This window comes from Miscanthus floridulus, chromosome 11 (assembly GCF_019320115.1).
Source record: "Miscanthus floridulus cultivar M001 chromosome 11, ASM1932011v1, whole genome shotgun sequence".
NCBI classification, from domain to species: domain Eukaryota; kingdom Viridiplantae; phylum Streptophyta; class Magnoliopsida; order Poales; family Poaceae; genus Miscanthus; species Miscanthus floridulus.
This window is the reverse complement of record NC_089590.1, coordinates 69,243,771-69,256,406: the sequence shown is the minus strand read 5'-3', so window position 1 is coordinate 69,256,406 and position 12,636 is coordinate 69,243,771. Positions and strand designations below refer to the sequence as shown.

The window sequence follows — 12,636 nt, the reverse complement described above, 5'->3', positions numbered from 1 at the left end:
ACAGTGGCCGCATCAGCCACCAACTGCGCCAGCGCGCTCGGCGTGCCACGCTGTGCCCCACGCGCATAGACCGGTGAACGGTGCCTAGGGTCATGCCCGTCAGGTCTAGCGCAACACCCCAAATAGGGGAACCGATCCCCCACAGTTCGCTTGGGCCAGCCAGAACATTACCATCGCGGTAATGCTCCTGCGTAGCTTGTCCGAGCCGAACGACCCTCGTGAATAGGTGATCCACCGGAACCTCTGGGCACTAGTGGAGACCGCCGCTGTTCAACAAGCGGAGAGCTCCGTATCACGACACCGAGTCATGACCTCGCTCCCCATCCGAGGAACAGAGACACAGCAGATGGGGCACTATGCCCTATCACCGCCACAACCACCAAGTATGGCACAGGAAGCCGCAACGGCACCTCGTCTTGACTTAACAACCACTCCGTGCCAACTGCCCATCTACGCACGCCTCGGACCGAACCGAGGCACGCGTGGCGTCGACCAGAGTCCTAGCTCTGACAGCCTAGGGCCACCAACCTTTGCCCAACACCTCCAGCAAGCGCCGTTCCCACTGCTCTTCAACAAAGGCCATGGCAAAGGAAAGGCCAAGCGCCAGAATCAAAACAAGGGCCCCTCCACTCAGGGGGAAAAAGAATAGAAAGAATCGCCGCCAATCGGCCAACTCCGCGTTGGTCGCCACGGCTGACCATGCAGGCGTGCCGTCCCAGCAGGGCCCCTCCGGCCACTTCCACGAGCTCATGGAAAGCCCATGCACCAACCACAACTATCCCTTCAACCATCTCTACAAGGACTGCCAGCTCCTCAGGCGCCTCCTGAGGTAGGCTGGCATACCAAGGAAAGAAAAAAGGCAAACAGGCTACAACTGAAGAAGGGGGCATAGCGGGCAAGGATCCAGATGACTGAAGGATGAAATGATCCAACCAGACGCCTACCGGCTGAAGGACAACAACGACGACAATGCTCTCACCAAGCACCTTGGAACAGCTATGTCATTTTTTCTCTTCCTAAGTTTTAGTCTTACCTTTGTTTACTTAGCGAACGCTCCTAGATGAGCACCCTGACCCGAACACCTTTTCAGCTCAAGGTGCTCGGGGGCTCCACTAAGGGGCTCTACTACCCCTCTGTTTTGTGTTTATTTTGAGTACACTTTTACTTTTATATGGAGAAACTCCTTCCTACCCGAACAAAAGGGCAGTTCATTCCTTTGTTTTACCTTACGTAGCTTTGCTTTAAAACATTCTGACTGATCACACCCCGTCTTTCCCTACGGTTATGAGTAGCTGAGCCTCACGGGCCATGCCCCGGGCTCACAAGGTTGCAGCCTACGGGACAAATGGGCAGGTACGAGAAAGAAAGAAGTAAAAAACAAAATTATGTTGAGGGAGAACTAAGGAACGAAAGGGAACAAGCTTTCCCGAACGGAGCAACTCCATTACAAAAACAAAAAACCGATTGCAGTCATTAAAACACACCACGAATGTCTTACACAGGGGCTCCCCCATGAACTTAAAACTTTTTACGTTTACTAACTACTTATATTCTACAAGCTATTAAACCGACCCCACGGCATCTGCTGGCGGCGCGACCGACGAAGGCGTAGGCTGCTCACCCCCTGGCGGCATGACGTTTGGCTCGATCGAGGCCAAGGAGACATTTCCCCCTGAACCAGGCTCTGGGCTATCCATAGGCTTAGAAGCATTCTCTCCACACATGCTTCGGGCCATGTCTTGACGGCGAACATCCATCACCCACTCGGCGGAGACATGCTCTGACACCGACCGTGCGTGCGGCAGCAAGCTCACCTCGATGGATTGGATGTCCTCCATGCTCAGACCTTCAACATACCCACTGCAGATAGCGTCAAAGTCCAAGTTCGGGTGGTGTGTCGCCACCGAGGTCAGCACCCTCGATGCTCCATAAAACAGCCCGCTCCTGACGAGGTCCTTGACCGCGTCCGGGACCTCCGCCAGCTAGGCCGCGGGCACGCTGGTACTTGGCGCTGACCCGAAGATTTCCGAGACGACGAGCCAGGCAACGTTGCGGATCTGGTCGAGATCCCCTTCGAGAGCACATCGCTCTTCATAGGACTTGGCCAGCTCCTCAGCGTTCTGGCTGAAGCTTGCCTTGGACGTCTCCAGGTCTCGCTCCAGCGCCTTCACCTTTTCACCTAGCTCTGGAGGAAGGGCGGCAAACATAGAAATAGGGTGAGGGAAAAATCAACACCACGAGAAAACAAAAGGGTACGCACCGATGCAAGAGGCCTCAAGGGTGGAGAAATCCTCTGCCTACCAGGCCACCTGCTCACATAGCCGGGCACTCGCGTCTTCCATCCCCATCACCTGGCTTTGGAGCGTGAGCACTTCCTGATCCGCCTCCGATCGGGCCCTCTGCTCCACCTCCAGGGCCTTCTGTGCCCTCTCTAGGGCGGCCCGCTCTGGCTCAAGGGCCGCCAAGGCCTCTTGAAGCGCCGCCTCAGTATTGGCCAGGGATGTCCGTAGCCCCGCCTCAATCTCCTCATGGCGGGCCTTTGCCGCCTCGAGCCCTTGCTCGGCAGCAGTCGCCCGCTCCACCGCACGCTGCCCCTCTGCCCGTGCCACGGCCGCCTCGGCCATCCAGACTTGGGACTCGTGGCAAGCGGACTCCGCCCGGCGCTCTAGCTCGGTCGTCTGGGCGTGTTTCGTCTAGAGGAAGTATGACTTGCGGGACGACACCTTCCTTATTTCCTGTGAAGAACAAGCATGCTAAAACAACCGACGAAAAGATTCAAAAGGCAAGGATAAGTACCAAAAACTAACCTCTGCGACGAGCTGTAGGTCGACCTCAACCAGCTGTCGGGCAAACTGAGATTGCTTTCAGGCACTATCAAGATTCGTGGATAGCTTGGTGAGTTCGAACACCACGGCATGCCCTTGCCCCTCGAAAATGTCCTAGACCTGGCGCTCCCGGGAATCCCAGAGGACGAACCTCACCTTTGACTGGTCCTCGGGGAAGGGCCACTCCAGGTCACCCTCCGGTGAACCGCCGGAGGGCCTAGCCTCCGACCGGACCACCACCAGCTCCCGCGGCGACACCATTGGTTCCGCGATGATATCCGCCTCATCATCAGATGGGATTTCCACCACCACATTCGCATGGGACGCCACCGGGCGTCCCAACTCTGCCCTGGCCATGCTTCCCTCTGGTGCCTTCAGCTTCGACGGCAAGGATAGGTCGTGCAGCCGTCCACCCAGTGCGATAGGGAGTTCGCTCTCCCTCGTCTCCTCCACCGCGACCGCCAAAGAAGGGGCCACAAGCGTCACCTCCACCGTCGACACTAGGATCGCCGCCAACACCGACACCACCATTGCTGCCTTATCAGCAACCCCCGAGGGGCAGCACCCCTAGGAGGGAAGGCCTTGCTGCCACCACCCTGCTGCCACCTTCGCTCGCTACCACACGCTGTAGTGTGGGCCTCCAAACCTCCTGCACGGGGGTCGGGGCGATGCTCAACCCCGCCATCCCCCGGCCGCTGACAAAAATTGCGGGTAAGCCACACTCCAAAAAGACTCGACCAGCAAGAATCAAAGAAGCAACTAAAGGAAACATACCAGGTGGCGAGCGGCACGACTCGAAAGGCAGACTCTGACGACCACGGACCTATGAGCCAAGGACCGCTCCCAGGCTGTGACCCGCGCCCCTCACTTTGAACAGGGTCAGAGTCATCCCGACCAGCTCCTACCCGGCTTGCAGGTCGCTACGACCTTCAGCTCGGGACTCCCCGACCGGAGCAGCGGGCGAGGCGTCCTCTGACTGCAAGTCGTGTATCGACCGGGCGCCAGTCTGCCCCTCAGACCACCCGAACTGCTCAACTGCAGCCGCGATAGGCAAGGCCTCCTTTGACTGCAAGTCCATCGTTGGCACTAGTTCCGTCACCGCACGAGCGCCCGTCCGCTCCTCGGACCGCCCGGCTCGCTCAGCCGCGCCCGCCACAGATGACGACGGGACCGACGCCGCCGCCAAGGGGCGCGGTGACCGCAGCCGCATCACCGCTCGCCCACCAACGATGTCTGTACTCGCTGCGTGCTTCCTCGGCGCAGGAACCGCCGCACGCCGCACGGCCTCCTGGTCACCACCAGCGGACATCGTCGTAGGGCCGTAATGCTCCGCCGAGGTCACAATGACCTCCCGACTCTCCTCCTCATCGGAGAAGACCATGTCATCCAAATCCATAGGAGGATCATCCGACGCGAGTTCCGACTCGACCTTGCTCCTACGTTCCCCGGCCCTCATGCGCTGGGCGACCTCCTTCTTCTTCTCTTCCTTCCGCCGAACCTCCTCAGTTCTTTTCTTCTTCCGGGCATCTGCCGCCTCCTTCTGAGCGGCTTGTCGGGCCTAGCCCTCTGGTCCCTTGGGAAGGTGCGGCCGGGACTTGTACTTTTTGAGCCCCTACGGAACATACGACCCCTAGTCAAGAAATAGGAAAAGCAGAGAAAGATGCGTAGATTAGAGAAGGGAACAAACCAGGCAGGACACAATCAAAGAGTTGAAAGGTATGGGTCTCCCTTCGACCCTCTCCTTGGACCTCAGCTGCAGCACCTGGCCAATGTGACTCTAGACCTCGTCGTCTGGTAGATCCTCCGACGACGTACGGTCTGGGTCCGAAAGGCCGTCATACATCCACATCGGTCACACCCTCTCCACCTATGGCATGACCTGGCGGCAGTACAGGGTGTGAAACACCCACACCCCATTAAGACCGCTCTTCATGTGCTTTCGGAGCTCTGCCTCGATGACTCCCACCTTGTGCTTCTCCTTTTTGGCGTAGCCCCACGACCAACTTTCTTTTTTCTCTGGCCTCCTGCCGGTGAACACCGAGAATGGCACTGCCGTCGGATTCCTGATGTAGAACCACTCCCCATGCCACCCCCAATTGGAGTCATAGGGGAGGTACCTGGGATACGAGTCTCCCAAGCCCTGCTTCCTCTGCAGGGCAAATCCTCCCACCGGCGCGATCTCAACCGAGTCCCCTGCCATCAAGGCTCTCGGGGAGAAGAGCCGCCAAAAGAAATCCGTGTGCGGCTCCATCCCAAGAAAAGCCTCGCAGATAGTAATGTAACCGGCGAGGTGCAGCACCCCCATCGAATTGAGATGCTACAGCTCCAGGCCCCACTCGATGAGAAGCCCGCGTAGGAACCAGTGTGCGGGGTATCCCAAACCGTGCTCATGGAAGGTAAGGAATGAAACCACCTCATCAGAACAAGGTTGCGGGAACTCCTCCTTTCTAGGGACCCTCCAGTGCACCACCTCCTACGACGGCAGAAACCCCTTCTAGACGAAGGCCTCCAGCACCGACTTCCTCACGATGGACGACTTCCAGTCCGACATCCTCACTCCGGATTGCAAAAAGAATCAGTAAGTTCTTCTCTTCTGCTCTCACCCTCTCCCTTCTCTTTCCTAGAGACCACCGCGACTCTCAGGAACGCTCACGGCAAGAAAAGAAGGAGGACAATAGAAGAAGAAGAACAGGCAAAAGAACGGAACAAAAACCTCTCCCTGGCCGGTTAGGGAAGGACGCGCCAATTGGGGAAGGCAGAATGGTGGAGCGAGAATTTCTCTCTCTTTCCCATTTAATGCAGATGGGATGCCCCCTGACCGACGGGATGTGCCTAGCACGACGAAATGGCTCCTGATCAGGCAGGACATGATCGAGACATGGGCCACCACTACCGCATGATCAACCACTACCGCGCGCCAGGCACGAAAACCGAAGCGCCACCGCATGCGGACGACTCCCCGTCTCCCTAGGCCAGACCTAGAGAGATCCAACAGCAAAACCTCCGCCGAGAGAGATCAACCGGCCTTCTGAGTCGATCGATTCACTCAGAATAAGCACTTGAGACACAGGTCCCAGTCGGACTTTTCCAACTGAAGCTATTTGAACCCCATCCCTCAGGTCACCAAGGTGAGCATGTGTTCATTAATACAAATAGTTCACACAAGGGCTAACCCACGATTGACAAGCATAGGTCCCAGTCGGACGTCTTGAATTGGCGCTTTTCGAACCCCATCACTCTAGTCGTCAAGGCCAGACCTGGAGAGATCCAACAACGAGATCTCCACCAAGAGAGATCAACCGGCCTCCTGAGTCGATCGATTCACTCAGGATAAGCATCGGGACACAGGTAGGAAGCGAAGGGATGCCCCATGTGGGCCACACCGACTCCATCACGAATGACGAGTGTGGGTCCCGGTCGGACATTTTTGACTGAAGCTCTCTGAGCCCTGTCACTCAAAACTATCAAAGGTAAATACTATAAAACCCCCTCTATTTCTTTATAACCATTTCATACATCTATACGTGCATTTCATACCATACGCCTTAACCCCCTAGACGGTTAGGGCATGAACCGCCTAGGGGCTCAGGAACTAAGCATCGCACATGCAGCGAAATGCATCAGAACGTTCTGTGATTGTGTCACAAAGCGGCGGTTGCCTCATTCGATATGAGCAACTGAAACAGAGCTAGGGGAGAAAACCACAGATGAGCCCCGTGCGGCCCTTGCCTAGTCTGGCAGACTAGGTCATCTCAACCTTCTCGTTCGATCCTAAACCTCTCGCCAAGCCCACAGAATCTCCATCGAGGGAGGCCGAAAGGCCACCTAGGTTGGTCTTCCGGAACGACCTAAGCATCTGTCGGGTTGTAGGTAAAGGAGTAGTGGAATGTCACAAGAGGGCAATGCCGAACCCATCATGAACGATGGACCCGGATTCCACTCGATCACACCCATTAACAACTCACCGAGCTAGTCTCTCGAGCCCGAGCGATCGGGACAGGAGATGAAACTCAGCCCCTCTGGTTGTGAGGAACCGAGGATGGGGTAAACGCACATAAACTCACATCGACCCCTACAAAGGCCCGACAGGGCTCGAGGGCTTAAGAAAAATGCCAAGGACGGTGACCTCGAACTCGCCAGATCCACGACTATGACTCGCCCGGTCCCCGGCGCGCACCGACGCCAGGACCCACGCACCGCCTCGTCTGATCTTTAACTAAACTAACAACATCTTCGTAACGGCTTTAGACGGCTTCACTGCGCTCCAAATAAACCCTGGGATCGTGACCCCAAACTCGCATCAACAGGATCGGTGACATCTAGCTATGGCTCCTGGGACCGTGACTCCTAAACTCACGCAACGGCTTCACAAACTAAAACTAACTCTCTTGATCCACGGCGCACACCGACACCATGGTCCGTTCATGACTCCGACTTACCCGATCCCACGGCGCGCAACGACGCCATGGTTAAACAAAAATCCATCTAAAAAACATGCACACACACCTGCTTAAAACACCCCTAGACGGTTCTGCCCGAACCACCCGGGGGCTCGGGGGCTACACCCACGGGTGCGCTCGCACGCACCCACCGAACAAAAAACCTCCCCCACTGGCAACACAAAAAAAACCCTAGCCGGTTCTACCTGAACCGCCCGGGGACTCGGGGGCTCCTGTTGGGTTCATAAACCCGGGGTCTCTCGTGGACTAGCTTCCATGCCAGGGCTCGACCTAGGAGGATGACTTCTTTTCTTCTGGACCTGCCCGAGAGTCTAAATTCGACAGACCGAAGCACTCACTTCGGACCCTGGCCACCTTTGGCCCATCTTATAGACTGGAGCACTCGCTTCAGGCCCTGGCCGCCTTTGGCCCATCTTTCTGACCAGAGCACTAGCTCAGGCTCAGGACAACTCCGAACGGCCTCTCCGATCGGAGTGCTAGCGTTAGGTCCCGGCCACCTTCGCATGGCTTTTGCTCGAAAAGCCTGACCCAAGGACTGCCTCTGACTCTGACCTCGTGTCTCCGATCGGGGTTCATAGAAAACCCTACCCATCGCTATTCTTTGACTGGCATGCCAGAATCGACTGGGGCCATCTAACCGGGGATGCCCGCTCAGGAAGAACCAGAAGGCGTACGAAGGAAGGCAAGACGGGGCTCGCAAGTCAAACCATGGCACCAGGGACCATACCCTATGGAACAGTACTTTACAACCGCCCTGCCACAAATAGTATTGTAGGCGCCAATGTTTACCTCTACAGTATTGTAGGCGCCGGTCAAAACACCCATATGGTAAGACCCCCCATGTGCCTCTAGGCATCAACAGTATTGTGGGCGCCGGAATTCACCGTACCAGGTGAACGTGGTAAAGCCATGCCTCCAGTTGGCGAGACAGTATTTTTGCAGGTACCGACATCCTCCAGTCTTGAAGAAAGCAGCTCAACCTCCCACATGTACCTGACATTCTACAGTGACATCAACAGTATCGCGGGCACCCACCATTGTCCCGTCCCCGTCGACGTGGGCAACAAGGCTTAGAAACATCCATACTCTCTCTCCCTCTCATTTGTAAAGCCATCCCCTTCTTCTATAAAAGGGGATGTGCTCCCTCCAAGCATAGGCAGTTCACCCAAGTCGACCTCTTCAAGTTCAAGTTTAGGGTTGGACACTTCGTTCATAGCATAGCTCCTGTCGATCTCGGCCCTTTCGACCGGACTGACCGAACACCCCATCTCTCCCTCTCTTGTTTGTAACCCCACTATAGACTTCGAGCACCTGGGCACGAGAATAAAGTCACCAACCGACCCACACTAGACGTAGGGCACATTACCTGAACCAGTATAAAACCCATGTCATTGAGTGCTAGGCCACCTCCGATCACAACGTACAGCAAAACTACAAATATTTACTAGTTTGTCACTTTCTGTACCGACAATATTGGTTATGGTTTACTTCTCCTTCAATAGTATAAGTTATCAATACATGTCCATGCTAGATCTTCCCTATGGTAAAAATATAAATAACGATACCTAGAATACTCTTGGGTAAAATGCTACAATGGTATATTATCTGTGCGCTTGCAGATTCCTTTCATATAAATATATAGATTCATATCTATTCTTCCTAATCACATAATTAATAAAGAACTGCTTAGTATTATTCTAATAGTAATGCTATGTAGTACCAACAATTATCTCTAATATCATCACTAGGGATGACAACCTAGTAAACTTAGGAGATATAGGTTTATAATAGGTGGCTATTTAAAAACAAGTGACACGTTAATAAATACCAACAAGCATTTCTGGCGTTGTTGCTAGGGACTAGATTTAAAACTCTGTTCTTAGTAGTGACGCTAAGAAATGTCAACAAACATTTTTGGCGCTATTGCTGGGGAAGGTAGCTAGGCAAAGAAATTATTGATAAACTTATACTTATTGATGTGATCGAAGATAACCATTGACCTCTAGTCAAATAGGCTTATCCTTGTTTTGTCTACTTGTGTATCTTATGCAGGGTAATGTATAACCGATTTTGACCTTCTGACAAACTACGTTGAAGATCCAGCAGCATTAATCAAAAGGACCAGAGCTAAACTCATGAAAGTTCCAGCTAAGTTGAAAGACAACCATATAAGACGAAGCTTAACACCAAAATTTGAAGCTATGGCTAACAGGACTCTCTATGATTTCTCTGCTCTAACTACAGTCAACATCCGCACTGGACCGACAGTAAATGTCGGAGACAATGGATTCGAGCTCAAGCCAGCTCTCATCAACATGGTGCAAGCAAACCAGTTTTGTGGAAAGGCACATAAAGATGCTAGTGTACATCTCCAATACTTCCTGGAGATTTGTAACACTTTCACCATCAAAGGAGTAACCCAGGATGCCATATTACTTCGCCTCTTACCATTCTCGCTCTTAGGGAAGGCAAAGCAATGGTTCTACGTCAACAAAGATAGAAATACTACATGGGATAACTACTCCACTGCCTTTCTAGCAAAGTTCTTTCCCATAGGCAAGACCAATGCTCTGTGTGGGAGAATTTCAAGCTTTCAACAACAACATGATGAATCTACCCCTGAGGCATGGGAACGCTTTCAAGATTACACTATGGAATGTCCTCATCATGGGATGAAGAATTGGCTACTCATGTAGACTTTCTACCACGGGTTGACCAACAGTACCCGTGAGACTATGGATGCTGCTGCTAGAGGTGCATTCCTATCACACACCATACCAGCTACAACAGCTCTTGTGGAGAAGATGGCCTCCAATCAAGGTTGGAATGAAGAATGTATTCAAACCCACAAGAGGGGTGGAGGTATGCATCAACTCAAGGAAGTAGACATGCTATCTACCAAGATGGACCTGCTGATGAAGAAGCTTGAAGATCGAGCCAATGAGAAGCAAGAAGTCATGCAATTCTCGCATGACATGTGAAGTGTGTGTGGAAACAGTGGGCATTGAGGAAACAACTGTCCTAAAACCCAAGAGGATGTGAACTTTGTCAACAACAACTACTTTCGTCCTCAGCAGAATCAAGATTGGAATCAGCAACAAAGGCCGAACTACCAAGGTAATTTCCAAGGTAACTATCAAGGTAATAATTTTAATAATTTCAATCAACCACCCTTGAGAGAATTAATTGCTAGCCAATCCAAACTTATGGAAGGATTATCTAGAAAGATAGCTACCAATAATAAAATTCTAGAGAACATAAATAATAGAATGGATAGTTTTGCTTCTGCCATTAAAAACCAGCATAGCTTTAATAAAATGATAGAATAACAAATAGCTTAGCTGGCTGCTGTTGTTCCTCCATCCGACAAAGATAAGATTCTGAGGCAACCGGAAGATCTAGAAACCGCAAATCTTGTCGATATTCATAATGCAGCATATTACTGGATACAACCATCGATGGGAAGGTGGATAAATAATACCTTGCCAAAAAAGAAGAGCGATCCAGGGAGACATGTCATCCCATCGCCATTGGACCTCACATTTTTCAAGAAGCTGTCTGTGACTTCGGAGCAAGTGTCAACATCATTCCTAAGGTAATTTATGATCAAATTAATGGAGATACTTTGTTGTACACAAATATACGTTTATAGCTTGTAGATCAGTTACTCTGTTACCCCAAGGGAGTTCTTGAAGACGCTATTATTTGAGTGGGACAATCATATATTCCCGTAGACTTTGTGGTTTTGGAAACAGGTGGAGATGTAAGGGCACCCATTATTTTAGGCCGACCTTTCCTAAGCACCACAAAAACCATCATCTACGCAGACAGTGTCAAGATCTATTTCACAATCAAGGATAGAAAGGAAACGTTTTCTTTCAAGACTTGTATCTTGCAATCTTTTGGACATCCATAGACGCCTTACTTGCCCGAAGAGACAACAATGACCAAGAAGAATAATAGGAGAAGGAGAAAGAACAAAGCTAGGCAGCCACAAGAAGAATCAGTCAACATGATCAACACATTCCGATCAGAGTACGATCACCTACTCGCTTCACCATTCCTTGTTAAGAAGGATGATCTAGGTGTACCCACGATCAAGTGTACCATTGGACAAAGAATCTTCCACAAGACCTTCTATGACATTGGGTCCGGTGTCAATATAATGTCCAAGGTAACATATAAATAATTATTTGGTGATGAACCTTTGTTCCCTACATATATGCAATTGTAGATGGCAGACCAATCAATTTGATTTTTGGAAGGAATAGCAAAAGATGTCATGGTAAGGATACATGATCACTATGCCCTTGCTGACTTTATGGTTCTAGAAATGGGAGAATAAGACGATGCACACATCATCCTTGGAAGACCGTTCCTCAACACAACCAACGTGATCATCTACGTCAGATCTGGATAAGTCCACTTCCAATTACCTAGAGAAAAGGTATGCTGTTATTTCAATAGTTCTACCACTTATAAGCAGCCAAAGAAGTCCTGCTCTAGGAGAAGACGTCAATCATTCCGAAACCAAAAGAATCAATCCCCAAAGAAAAGTTGGGAGGAAGATGAGGAACCTGAAGAAGTTGTAAAAGATGAGCCCGCTCTACCAAAGTCAAGTCTACAGACCAAGCAGGTATGGAAAGAAAAGGTAACGTCGCCACCAGAGTCACAAGAGGTGCAACCATCAGGGTCTCCATCCCTGGGACCAACTGATGCACCTAAGGAATAAACAAGATAGGAAAAGAGTCCTGTCCGGAGGACTTAAAATTCCGAACTCTCGCTGAGAGGTAATATCGGTAGTTATCCATATTTACTTTTCAGTATTGCATGAATTTCTTTTCACTTTAGCATATTTACTTTTCTACATTAGCATTGCATTTAGAACAAAAAGATAAAAAGTTTCATGACTACATTACAGTGTTGCAACATAAATCCTAAGCCCCATGTGAGTAGTTTTACGTGTGTAAACACGCACGGGAAGATTCACTATGGTGGCATAAAATAATAATAATAATAATAATAATATATAACATGCATGCATATTTTCTTTCTGCATTATATAAATAAGATAATCCAAAAATATTAAACAGACATCCTGCTAGAACTTTGCCAATTAGGAAATCTATCTAAACCTCCAAGGACAACTAATCTCTGAATGGCTGACCGCTAACCCCTTAGCCTAATCTATGCCATGAGTTTTGGTATTCTTGTTGGAGTATTTTGCAGGATAATCAAGAGTACGCCATCCATCCGAAGTACATTTTCCCAAACTGTCACTACATTCGTTGCGCGAGGAACACAACTTCTGGACGGATGAGAAAGACTTCTGCTGGTAGACTCACTCTAAG

General features: G+C 51.0%; 1 non-coding gene across 1 annotated transcript; it reads right to left on the bottom strand.

The window, feature by feature from the left end:
• Positions 1-9,850: 9,850 nt before the first annotated feature.
• LOC136495105 (small nucleolar RNA R71) lies at positions 9,851-9,959 on the bottom strand. Its single transcript, XR_010768886.1, has one exon. It is a non-coding gene; the product is annotated as a small nucleolar RNA R71 (small nucleolar RNA).
• Positions 9,960-12,636: the final 2,677 nt, after the last annotated feature.